At 48.3% G+C, this 13,018-nt stretch overlaps 1 protein-coding gene across 6 annotated transcripts in view; it reads right to left on the bottom strand.

Moving 5' to 3' along the window:
• TOX2 (TOX high mobility group box family member 2) overlaps nt 1–13,018 on the bottom strand; it is a 134,977-nt gene that overhangs the window by 97,061 nt on the left and 24,898 nt on the right. Inside the window, exon 1 of one of the 6 annotated variants that reach the window (XM_047853259.1) lies at nt 10,706–10,728. The exons of the other annotated variants lie outside the window; for them this stretch is intronic. The gene's annotated coding sequence lies outside the window, so the exon portion shown is untranslated. Of the gene's footprint in view, nt 1–10,705; nt 10,729–13,018 lie in introns of those variants that run through there. 6 annotated transcript variants of the gene reach the window in all.

The raw sequence follows: 13,018 nt of genomic DNA on the forward strand, positions 1-13,018 counted from the left end.
CCCCATAAAATAGGACTGGAGCTGGCAGATTGGGAGGGCAGCCTGGCCGCGTGAGGGCACACCAAGGTGCCCTAGAAGGCTGCATTCCCACCCCCATCCTTCTGTTCTTGACAACTGAACCCTTATACACCAAGTCTGGGCTCTCCTGAGGTCCCTGAAGCACAGAGGCCAGGAGGGCAATGGTGGAACCTGTGTCCTAACAGACCTTTTCTCCCCAGAAAACAGAAAGAGACAGTAACCCAAACTCCAAGGCACAGCATATGCCAGTGAGTTCTTCTAATTCATCATCACTTTATAGCCACCCAGTTTAAGATAAATCAAGGGCCTCAGAGACCTTCTCCTTATCCCATGGAGAAACCTGAGGCCAGAGCTAGTAGATGGCCTACAGTTATCGGCAACAGCATGCTGAGGGTTACAACCACTACGTTACTAGGTCCCCTGAGCCTGTGCCTCCAAAAGAAGCCAGAGTTAGCCCGGTTGTCCTCAAAGCTGAAGGTCATGGGGATTATCCTGCCTTCCCCAATCCCTGATCTGAGTACCAATGATGTACCTGACCATGTGCCAGGCTCTGAGGACTAGTCACAAAAATGATCCCTGGGGATGCTTGGGGTCCATAGGGAGTGCAGGCACCAGCACTGATGATGGGGGAGTGGGGGTGGCAAGGCACTAGATTGAAACAGGCCAGATGAGAGCAGCTGACACACACCTGTCAGACAGAGGGACCACAGGGAGCAAAGGCAAGGCAGCTGGGAGGGGTATACATGAATGATGGGAGGCGGGAGGGTGTCTATAAATCACTGAGGTGGACTGCAGTGCAGAGGGGGCAGGAGGAATCAGCATTCACTGAAAAAAACAGGGATAGTTTGCAGCAATATTCCTAAATGAAGAGTAATGGACGGGTGCCTCATTTGGCCGGAGACTAAAACTTTCTGTGAAGCAACAACCAAAGGAGAATGATAATGATGCCAAAGGAGAACTTTAAATCAGTGCAACAGAAGAGAAAGTGCAGAATCAGACCCAACTCTGTATGAAAATGTATGATGGGGATGCTTGGGTGGCTTAGTCAATTAAGCATCCGACTTCAGCTCAGGTCATGATCTCATGGTTTGTGAGTTCGAGCCCCGCATCGGGCTCTGTGCTAACAGCTCAGAGCCTAGAGCCTGGTTCAGATTCTGTGTCCCCCCTCTCTCTCTGTCCCTCCCCAGCTTGGGCTCTCTCTCTCTCTCTCAAAAATAAATAAATAAACATTAAAACAAAAAAGAAAATGTATGGTGAAAGAGGGCACTCAAAATATGTCAGGTGCCATGTGACATGCCTTGCCATACGATATTTCACTCAAGCTTATGAGGGAGATATTATCCCACTTTACAGAGGAGAAAATTAATGGTAAAATTTAAGCAACAAAGGTCACACAGCTAGAAAATGGCAAGACCAGCATCTTAACTCTGCCAAAGTTCACCCTCATAACAACTATTCTATTTTGTCTCTCCTTTTGGAGACAAAGAGACAAAGACCAATTATTTAAAAAACAGAATGGGGATAACAGGGCTATCCTTTTCCTATTTAGGAACACTTAACTAGATACCCACTGCAAGCCACCCACCAAAATGTACTCTAAACAGATTAAAGAGTTAAGTATAAAAAGTCATGTTATAGGGAATTAATCAGAAAACAGAACAGAATGTTTATCAGATCTATGGCACCAAGATAACTTCCTCAGCCCTTGAAGCAATCACAGAGGAAGGGAGATTGACAGATTCAAATATATATGCATTAATATCTTCTGTAGAAGGAAGCATAATAAAACCAAAATGAAAAGGACATCAGACTAAGAAAATATCAGCACCAACTATGAGACAGTTAATATATAAGACGTAGAAACATTTCAGTCAAATTAAAGAGACAGCAAGATGCTGATAAACAAAAGGACACAGGACACAAACAGGAAAGTCATGCAAGAAACAAATATATAGGGAAACTGTGCACTTGATTCGATGATGACAGGAGAAAAATATACACGAAACACACCTACTATAATGAAAGGGATATCTCATGCCACTGCTGACATGGAAAACAGTTTCCAGCCTACTGGAAAGCAATATGGCACCCACTCCCAAGGCAGACAGCCAGCCAGAAGCAAGGTAGATGAAAACCCAAGACCCCTGTCTCCTGCCTTAGGAGTCACCCTGTCAATACATTGCCTATTTGTCTCAAGTACATCCAGTCTTGCTTAAAACAGTCTTCTGTCCTAAGGGCTGGAGATGGTACCAGCGATGGATGGGACCCAGTCTCTGTCCTCCTGAGCTTGTGGTGTACTGAGGGGAATGGGACCAGGTACTGTAACATGGATGGTGAGTGTACTGGGAGCCAGAGTTCACAGGAGCCTAGAGATGGACCGTGTGAGAAGACTTCACGAAGGAGATGGCTTCTAAGTAGACCCACCTGCAGCATGAGCATAACTGGCCAGGTGACGAGAGAAGGTACCAATGGAAGGGAGAGGGCATGGGAACAGCACTCACCAAGACCTGGGGGCTGGAGAGGGGGCCCATTCACTGAACAGAGAGGCAGTGAGAGCCGAGATGCAAGGCAAACAAGACCTTATCATGATAGGGCTTTCAGGGCTACACCAAGGAGTTGGAAGCCCAGAATGAAGCTGCATTTTACTTTACTTTACTTTACTTTACTTTACTTTACTTTACTTTACTTTACTTTACTTTACTTTACTTTACTTTATTTTATTCTACTTTTGGCAGTGGCGGGGGGGGGGGGGGGGGCTGCATTTTAGAAGCTGGCCTCTGGCTTCAGGATGGAGAATGGGTTGGAAAAGGTAAGACTGGAACCTGTCCAGGAAGCCAAGCAGAAGCTGCTGCAGTGATTGGGCGAGGGTGGGGAGGACCAGGAAGTAGGACTCTGAGCAGAGCCTGGGCAGAGAAGAAACATTCAATAAAGCAGTAAGAAGTAAAACAGTGTGGCAGTGATTCAAAGAGAGACATTTATGTTGATGGCTAGAAAGGGAAGCGGGGCTGAGCCAGAATAAAACCACGGCAGTCCCTGGTATGTTTTCCAAACTACAGAACCGAGAGTCTCAGAGATGAATGAAAACTGCCAAGAGCAAGGGATCACCTAGGAGTCAGAAAGGGGGTGACTCACGCAGTTCGCAAACCCTAATTTCCTCTCTTTGGTCACACACTTCCTTCTGATTTCTTTTTCTGATGATTCATAAGAAAAAAAATTCTCCTTTTAAATTCAAACCAAAAATGCTCGAGCACCTGAGCTCACCCTGCCCAAGCCATAACCTCTGCCCCTGAGCAAACAAAACCCAACGTAACCCCAGACAGCTAAAAAGACACTGGCCGCCAAGAAACCGAGAGGAAACAAGAGGTTTCTGGCTATGCAACAGCTGTCACAGGCCCCCCGACCCTCCCGGGCCCCAAGAGTGTCTTCAGTATCAGCTCGCACACACGGATCCAAGCCCCTGAGCCAGACTCATGGGATTCCAGAATTCAGAATGTGTTCTGATTTCCAAAAAGGAAGTGAAAATCCCACAAATTACATAGTAGCCAGAGTGGGGTCTGGGGCCACACCTGCAATAAAACACATTCATATCCTGTGAATATCCACACAAGGATTAAGTAAAAATTATGAAGAGTTTTGTGTCAGTTCAGATCAGGTTCTGGGGTCAAATGAGTTCGCAGCATATTTACAAACCAGTATTTGGTGGTGGAGCTTTTTGGATTTCAGATAAGGGACTTTAGAGCTGAACCAAGCACTGGGCACACAGGTGATAGGACCTTGTTGACAGACCATCCCTCTGTGTGCCCATTTTACAGAAGAGATAAGTGAGGCTCAGAAAGGGTAAAGGAAAGTGCTCAAGATCTCACAGCTATTAGGTGGCTGAGCTGATTCGAGCCCAGACCTGACATCTTTCCACATATATTCATGAACTCCAGGCAGCTGAAATGCCAGGTGGAGCATCTTATGGGGAACATGGCGGCATTGGGAGTGAGTCAAGACCAGGTGCAGCAGGAATCATGGTGCTACCCACCCCCCTCCCAGGGGTCCCCGTAAGGCATTGGCCTTCTCGGGCAGGTCCAGAGGCACACAGCCATCCAGGCCACACAGGCCCAGAGCTCCCCACATCCTCCACAGACATGATCCCAGCCCCCACAGACCTTAGAGCCTACTGGGGAAGGCAGGCAACAAACAAGCAAACACACAAACATGGGCACAACTGTGATAAAATGCTGTGAAGCAAACCCTTGTTTGCAGAGATAGAAGACAGCAAGGAACAACTTGAAAAGATCTCTCTCTAGAGGTAACAGTTAAACTGGTGGAGCCCTAGGGGCTCAAAAAGTACTGTGGGCAGAGGGATTACCAAGGGCAAAGTCCTTGAGGTCAGCAAGCAGAAAGCTGTCACATGGGGGAGAAATAATGTGGCTAGAGCACAGGGGAGGGACAAGGTTGAGATCAGAGCGGTCAGCAGGGGCCAAAGCATATGAAAACCTGGGGCCATAGTAGGGATTTGGGTTTTATCCCAAATGGGAAGACCCTGGAGAGTTCTTGCAAAGGAGTAGCATGCTCTGATTTACATTTTAGAAGATGACTCAGGCTGTCATATGGAGGATGGATTCTGTGAAACTCCCTTCCATGAGTCTCAATTTTTTCACCTACATAATGGGTTCATGAGAAACCTCATGAAAAGCACAGCCAAGAGTGTCTGGCATATGGTTGACTCTTAGAACAAAGACTGAATTTTCCCACCTAATCACAAACCAGGAGAACCCCGTCTTAAATCATCAATAAGTCACTCCCTTGATTAAAGTCCTTCAAAGGCTCCCACCTCTTTTCTTTGGTCCCAATGTTCTGCGTGACCTGATTCCTGCCACTTTCTCTAGCCCCATCCCTTGCCATCTCCCACTGGACCTCTCCTCTCCTGCCGGCTGACCCACTCCTGGAAAGGCCCTTTCCCTAAAGCACAAGGTCTCCTTCACACTGGCCCAGCTGTCAATCTCCCTTTCCTTCCTACAAACATTTGATGAGCCATTTGATGACCTCAGACCAGCCCTGTCTCAAACATTGAGAGGCTCAAAAAGTGGCTAGAGATATCTATGCAAGCACACATGTGTGTTCATACATGTGAGTGTGCATGTGAAATAAGAATCCAAACAAATCCACCCCGACCCCCTTCTGATGGCTGGGCTGGTTCTTATCCCCTCACTCATGCATCCATTTCCTGAAACAATATTTATTAAGTATCTACTTGGGTCCAGGCACTATTCTAAGACCAAAGATCCCTGGAGCCTGCCTCTTGCATTGAAGACGAAAAGCAAACATTAAATATAGTAACTAAGTCACTTTCACAGTATGTTAGAAGGTTCAAGAATTAGGGAAGGAAGGAAAAGGTGAGCAGGTGAGATGAATCAGGAATGCCTGGATGGAGGCTATGTGAGTTTAAGGAGGGTGGCCATGGTGGGCCTCACTAAGAAAGGGGCAGTTGGGCAAACTGAAAGGAGGTAAGGGACTAAACCAGGCGAGTAAATGGGGGAGAAACCACCTGTGCAAAAGCCCGAAGGTGGGACTGTATGGGTGAAGACCAGTAAGGTAAGCAAAGCGAGCAAGGAGGCAGGGGGGAGAGATGCCAGAGAGGCAACAGAGAGTGGAGTGCACCCCACAGATGGCACTGAGATTACTCCTCCCCAGAGAGAGGAAGCCAGCACTTTTTTCCTCGGCCTTATCTGATGGCTGTGGTCAGAGGAGCCAGTAAGGGCAGGCGTGAGGCCTGCAATAGCTCGGTACATCGGAGGAGCCTCGGTGGGGCCTCAGAGCAGCTGACATCCGCTTGGCCTGCGGCTTCTTCCTGTGGCTTCTGCATCTCAGGTTGCCTGAATGGGTGCTATTTTTGCTCCTGTTTGAGGTTCTGTGCAGGGCTCCTCTGTGCACGGTACTGGGGGCCACTGGGCCTGGCCCCTCTTTGGGTTTGCTCTGCTCAGAGCAAAGTAGGGGAGCCATTTAAATGTTCCAAGTGCCTTTGGGACATTTACAGTCAAGCAGGCGGGAAATAACAGGAAATTTGTTGTAAGTGTCATCTTGTCCATCCTCATGACCCTCCAAGATCAGAGAGGTGAGATGGTTTCTCCAAGGTAACAAAGCCAAATCAAACCACAGGCTGAGGATCTAATCCAGTCTGCCTAGGTCTGAAGACCTTTAATTTGCAAGGAGTTCTTTGCATTTACACCTAAATTAATGTTTCCCAAGCAGAATACTCTGTGTTGCATCACCTTCCAGAGGGTGTGAGGATAAAATGCATCATACCCAGCTTCAGTCCCCCAGAGCATCAGAGCACTGATGAGGAGGATTACAATGGGGTGGGGACAGGGAAGGGTCCCTGGCCCAGACTGTTGGGGGTGGGAGGAATGAACAATCAGAGCAGGCTTCTGGAAAGCAGTGATGCCACAACTCTGTCTGCAATAATGAGCAGAAGTTCAAGGGGTAGAGGAAACATTCTGGACAAAAAGGTCTGCATGTATAAATCCAGAAGCATGACAGCTTGGTTAGTGGGGGAGGGGGCTTCAGGAAGCTGTACAGCAGCAATGATTCTGCTTGGGAGGGAGGAGGCAGAAGCTAGCTTGCTGACTGCAAAAACTGAAATCAGACAGGTGCCCCAGCCCCCCAAGTGGCCACATTAATACACATTAAGGGTATCGGAACAGGCCCAACAGGCTACAAGCAACCATCCAACAAAAGGCTTTCAGCAGGGGAGTGGTTCACAGAGATCCTGCTAGCTGTGTGAGGAGAGAGGACTCTACAAGGAAGGCGGAGGCAGGGAGGCCTGGGCAGAGGTTCCTGTATCACCCAGAAACAGGTAATAGTGAAGTAGGGAGGTGGGGTTTTACCCTGCAGGTACAGCCATCGGGCAGTGAGGCAGAGAGAAGGGCCAGGAGTGATGCAAGCCAAGGAGCAGACAGTCACAGTGTTTACCAAGATGGGCATGACAGGGGAGGGCATGTCGGAAGGTGGGGCGTGTGAATCAAGACAAGGGCCATTTAGAGCCACTGTCTTCTTCAGATGAATCCTCTGGGGAGAGAAGGTGTAAATCAAAGCAGCTTTTCTATACGATCCCCCCATTCATAACAGGCTCTGCTGCCCCCCATGGCTGCACAGCAAGGCAGACCCAGAGATGGTGAGCACATTGCCTAAAGTCTCAGCCAGAAATCAAGAAAGGGAAGCCTGAAGATCCCAGCCTACCTGATTCCTCTATCGGTGCCCATCTGGACAGACACCCAAGAGCAGGAGGACCCCACACCCTCCCTGGAAAACAGCACCCCAGGGTCTGGGAGAAACTGGAGAAACCACTGCCCATCTATGATATTTCAGTGCTCCATTTGTGATTATCCATACACGTGAACACTTGCCAGGCCCCCTGACTGGACAGAGATGGTGACTCCTGGAGGCAATCACAGCAGGTACCACAGAGGGAGCCCCAGCCATGCCCGCGCGGCCTCCTCAGGAAACCTCGCATCTCTGCCTCTGCTCCCAATTTTGTTAATTACTGGTTTGCGAATGCAGGAGGCAGCAGGAGGGGGACAGTCATCACGGGTTCCACTAATCGCAGAAAGGAAATCAATTTCAAACATGAGTTTATGTTTGAATTTCCAACACGGAACAGAATAGTAGGAGTTTGCAGGACCAGCCTGAACTACTTTTTTCTAAAGGAATCAGAGACCAAAGGAAGGCAAAGAACTTACTCAAGATCGCAAAGCAATTGCACAGGAGGATATAAACATACAATTCTGACTTCCCACTCCCTGGGCACCTTCACCCGCTCCATAAATATTCATTAGGTATCTGCTGTGTGCCAAACCCTGTGTGCCAGCAGATACCCTGGGGCCCGGTCAAAGGCTCCAGGGTCCATCCCCAAGAGGGAAGAGTATTTTTATTTACTGAGCACCAACACAGTGTTTTATATACCTAGTCCCATTTAATTCTAATAATCTGTCATTTTATAGGTAAGGAAACTGGTTCAGAGAGGTAAGTGACCTGCCAGCAGAGACCACAGAGCAAACACAAAGCAAAGCCAGGACTCAAAGCCAAGTCTTCAACCTGGCTTCAGGGTTGCCTGGGTGGCTCATTTGCTTAAGTGTCCAACTCTTGATTTAGGCTCAGGTCATGATCTCACAGTTAGTGAGTTTAGAGCCTGCATCAGGTTCTGTGCTGACAGTGTGGAAACTGCTTAGGATTCTCTCTTTTCTTCTCTCTCTGACCCTCTCCTGCTCGCTTGCTCTCTCTCTCTCTCTCTCTCTCTCTCTCTCTCTCTCTTCTCTCTCTCAAAAATAAATAAACTTTAAAAAATAAAATAAACCTAAAACATTAAAAAAAAAAAACCAACCCTGGGTTCAGCTTCTGTTCTCCAGATCTGGGGGTATTCAGGAATGGTGATACTCCAGTCACACCCTCCCTTCTAAGACTACTCCCATCTCCCTTCCAAAGTCTTTCATTAAAGACTTAAAGCATTAAAAATAAGACTCAGCCTGTTTCAAGACAACCAGTAAGTCCCTGTAATTAACTCCTCCTCTCCCAGTCAAGAGCTATGGATGTGACCAGAGACATACAGAAATTCGTACCAGACAGGACTGTGAAGCAGAATGTGGCCCTGCATCCAAGCTCCCTAAGAAGAGAACCAGAACACAAAGTCTCTGGCTGTAAGCACAAGGGGGAGAGCTCCCCAGGTCATATGTGTGTGTGCACATGCACACACACACACACACACACACACACACACACACACACACACAGTGTTAGCCACGAAGTTCTCCTAAGCAGAGCTATGGGTTCTGGGTCATTTGCTCATTCATTCACTCAACATTTATGGAGGTCCTACAACATACAAGGCAAAGTGTTAGGCAGCACATGTGCGTGCACAACACACAATCATCACAACACAAGGAGGGAGGTATCAGTGTCCCCATTTTATGGATAAGCAGGCAGAGACTTGCAAAGCTCCAAAAGCTGGCCCTATGTCACAGACTGTATGTGTGGCAGAGCTGAGATCTGAAACCAGTACCTAACCCAGACCCTGGTACACAGGAGGCACTCCGTGGCTATTTCCTCAGTGGCTGGCTGGCTCCAACGCCATCCCCTGCAGACCAAGGGGCTGGGTCCTCTTGCCTTTAGAACCAGCATGCAGAAAGTGGAGATCTCGCCAGGGGGCACAGAAGCTCCTCTTTCTTGGTCTCTCTTGGTTCCCTTGGGACATTCCAAGCAAGGGAAAGCAGGCTTGAGAGGGCGGTTTCCGTTTCTGGGACACACGTGCACAAAGCCAGCTTCTCCACAACGACTGTGATAAATCAGAGCACCAGAAGAGGTCAGGCCTCCTGCTCAGCTGGGTGCAGCCCTGTCACCTGCAACAAGCCCCACCTCCAGCTCAGCCAACTCCCTCCACAAAGACAATCTCCCCAGCGACAGCTGGAAAATGTCATTAATAGTAGGTTTCTGCATTCAAAATCTCTGTCGCCTATTATGTGTGTATGTGTTTGCCTTTAAATCTGTAACAATGTCAGGGCACCTGGGTGTCTCAGTTGGTAAAGCCTCCGACTCTTGATTTCAACTCAGGACATGATCTCATGGTTCATGAGTTCAAGCCCCAGGTCAGGCTCCATGCTGATGGTGCAGAGCCTGCTTGGGATTCAATGTTGCCCTCTCTCTCTGCTCCTCCCCCACTTACACTCCATCTCTCTCTCAAAATAAATAAAAATAAACTTAAAAAAAAATCTGTGACAATGTCCTTCCTTATCTTTTGCTGTCCTTGCTTTTACAACAGGACAGCAACTGGAGATCCCAACTGCTTATTTTTCAATATCTTTAACAGACAAAAGGAAAAGGTGGTACTTGCAAATCTGGGGAGGAAGTTTTATTGATTCCACAAACTCCAAAATCCAGTGGAAGCAGCAGCTCAAACTTGGTTCCTAGTGACAGCTCCAGCTACTCCTCACCCCTCCTGCCTTGAAAAGCCCCTCCCACTCCTCACCCTAGGTATCTTCTGGGCCCCTGCCATACCATGTGTTATCCCCACCCTTGTTTCTGGTCTGAGTTGGCCAGGCCCCCCACCCACACCTGGCCAGGCCCACTGCGGGGTGTGCTGAATGGATGAATGAATGAATGAGTGAATGAACAAATGCTTCCTGAGTACCCTGGGCAGCTATGATGCTCAGGGCACCAAGACCTGCTCCTCCAGGGGCCAATCCCAGCCACTTTTAGAATTCCCTTTCAAGAAGGAGCTGCCAAGTGCAGGCCTCCTGGAACCCTCCAAAGCATCTTCATTCCACAACGTGACAGGCACCAGTCCAGGTCGCTGCCTGCCCCCACCCAGGCACTGTCTGTCTTCACCCCGCAGCAACGGCCTGGCCGCCTCCACCTCAGGAGGTGGCGGGCACCCGCTGCTTACCTTCTGCTGAAACACACCTGCAATGCACCAGCGTCTCCCAAGTAGAAGGAGCCCGAGTCTCATTCCACAGAAGCCCTGGCAGCGAGAGAACGCGCCCGCGACAGCCTCTGTGCGATTCTGCTGCATAATCAGCAGAGAAAGAGAAAAAATGCCAGAAATAGCAAGCTTTATAAGCCCTCCTGACAAGTCTTGGTCCTCTATTGGCTGGAGGCCCGGCACCCCCACCCCCCCCCATCCCATTCCTATAAGGTGAAATGGAAAAACCTGTTATTTAATCTCTCTTATCAAAATCCATCTTCTATCCCAATCTGGGCCTGAGTGTTCGGAGCTCCTGGCAGCGGTCTCCACACCAGGTTTCAGGGAGCGGAAGGGGAGCCAGGCTGGCTCTGCATCGTTTGTGGCTTACGAGCCTTCCCCACTCACGCATGCTGCCTCGGGAGCAGGTATTGAGCTGGAAAAGCTTCTGGAAGGCAGCCTGGCAGCACCTGTCAACACGTGAAAGTTGCATGCCGTTTCACTTGGCAGTCAGACTTCTGAGCATCCGTCCTGCGGAAATACCTGCACTGGCGTGCACAGTGCACACCCACAGATGTTGTTTGTTACAGACAAGAATCGGGGGCACGCTGAATGTCTCAAAGCAGGGCTGCATTGCAGAGATTAAAATATATCCATTCTGTGGAATATGATGGAATGAGGAAGGTCTGCAGGTACTGACTTGGGACTGGTTAGGAGAAAGAATCAAGGACGTGATCCCATTTTTATAAACACAACAACTGTGTGTGTGTTTGGATACACACTGTAAAAGATGCCAAACTGTGAATAGTGGTCACCCTGGGGAGTAGGATAAGGAGGTATTTTCAGCCGCTGCTTTTTCTTTCTTGTCTTGTTTTTTCCTCCTCTTCTTCTCCTTCTCCTTCTCCCTCTTCTTCTTCTTTTCTCTTTTCCACAAGAATGTATGACATTTGTAATTTAAAACAAAAACATGAGAGCCTGCCTGGTTCCTTCTCACTCCTGAGGGGTAGCAGGCCAAGGCCCAAGGTCACCCACCATGAGGCTGGATCAGGCTTGGGACAGGGCTGGTCTGAAGCTCATTAGCTTCCACACAAGTGCAGTTAACTCGGCTCCGTGAAGAATGTGGACTTAGGAATAAGACAGAACTGGGTTCAAACCCTGGCTCTGCCTACTGGAACAATTAGCGCCCCCGCGCCTTAGTCTCTTCATCTGTAAAATGGGGATGACAGTGCCTATTAAGTGCCATGTACTGTGCCAGGCCCTGTTAAACCAATTTTCATTTTTGGACATTTTAGAAACACCAGAGGCTGCTGAGGAAGCCTCACAGAGCTGAGGATACTCAGAACTCAGTGAGTGGAGTTCTGGGAATCACCCCAATATTGAACACTTGTAACAATAATAAACTAAGTGACAAGAAAGACCTGGGGAACACATGGTGATAAAAGAGACCGATGACCAGCATATCTGCATGAGGAGGGGGCGGGAGGACTAGAAGGGGCTCCAGAGAGGAAGAGTCTTGCATCCGTACCTCTACACCCTTCTCATGCTGTTCCCTTGCCCAGGACTTCACACAACTGACTTCTCATCCTTCGCATTCTGCTCAAAGATCTCCTTCCTTCCCAGAAAGGGCTCCTCTGACTCACCCACCCTGAATTACACTGTTCACAGCACACCCCTCCAGCCAATATTTTCTGGTTGTTTGTTTTGATGGCTGCTTTTATTTGTTTATTGTTCATCTTCTTCACTAGGCTGTGAGCTCCATGATGGCCAGGACCCCTCTGCCTTGCTCATCTCTGGGTCTCATCTCCTAGCAGAGGGCCTGACACACAGCAGGTGCTCAACAAATAGAAAGTACACACAATCTGTAGATCCAAGGCCTAGTTCCAAGCGCACGGAACTTGTGTGAAGGAGAGGGAGATGTACATTTTGCACTACGATAGAGAGGTGGAAATTTCAGATATACTGAAGATCTGGAAACATACACACAAAGCTGGGAGAGTGCTAGAAAAGTCCATCCTTGAATGCTTATACGGGCTTAAGATGGAAAAGGACTTTCTAGGCTCAACTTTATTTGCACAGGGACATTTACTTCTTTATTACAACATTATTTATAAGAAAATGAAAATGAGAATAAAATCCATTGATAGGGTATAGGCTCAATAAGCCACAACTCTCTGTGCCATGGAATAGTATGCAGCCAGACAAATGACCTGCGTTCACTGATCTGGAAAGAAGCCCATAGTGCTTGCTGGATGTTAAACTTTCTAACTGGGAATCAGAGACTGAGAAGAAAAAGGTATAATTTATTGTGACTGAGAAATTGTGAAGGTAAAAAGCCTTCAATTATCATTTATTAATTCATTCAGTCAATAGCATTTTCTGTTCCCTCCCTCTGCCTATTTCCTACTCTATGCAAGGGACGGTTCCAGACACAAGGGCAGTGTGTAATTAGGACACTGTCCTTGACCCCAAAGACATCTCAGCTCATGTATGTAGCTGAGAAAATATTATATAAGGGAGACAGTGCTCACAGCTAAGAACCTCAGGGTCATTGGCTGAGTGTGG

The sequence above is a fragment of the Prionailurus viverrinus genome, chromosome A3 (assembly GCF_022837055.1).
Source record: "Prionailurus viverrinus isolate Anna chromosome A3, UM_Priviv_1.0, whole genome shotgun sequence".
Taxonomy (NCBI): Eukaryota; Metazoa; Chordata; class Mammalia; order Carnivora; family Felidae; genus Prionailurus; species Prionailurus viverrinus.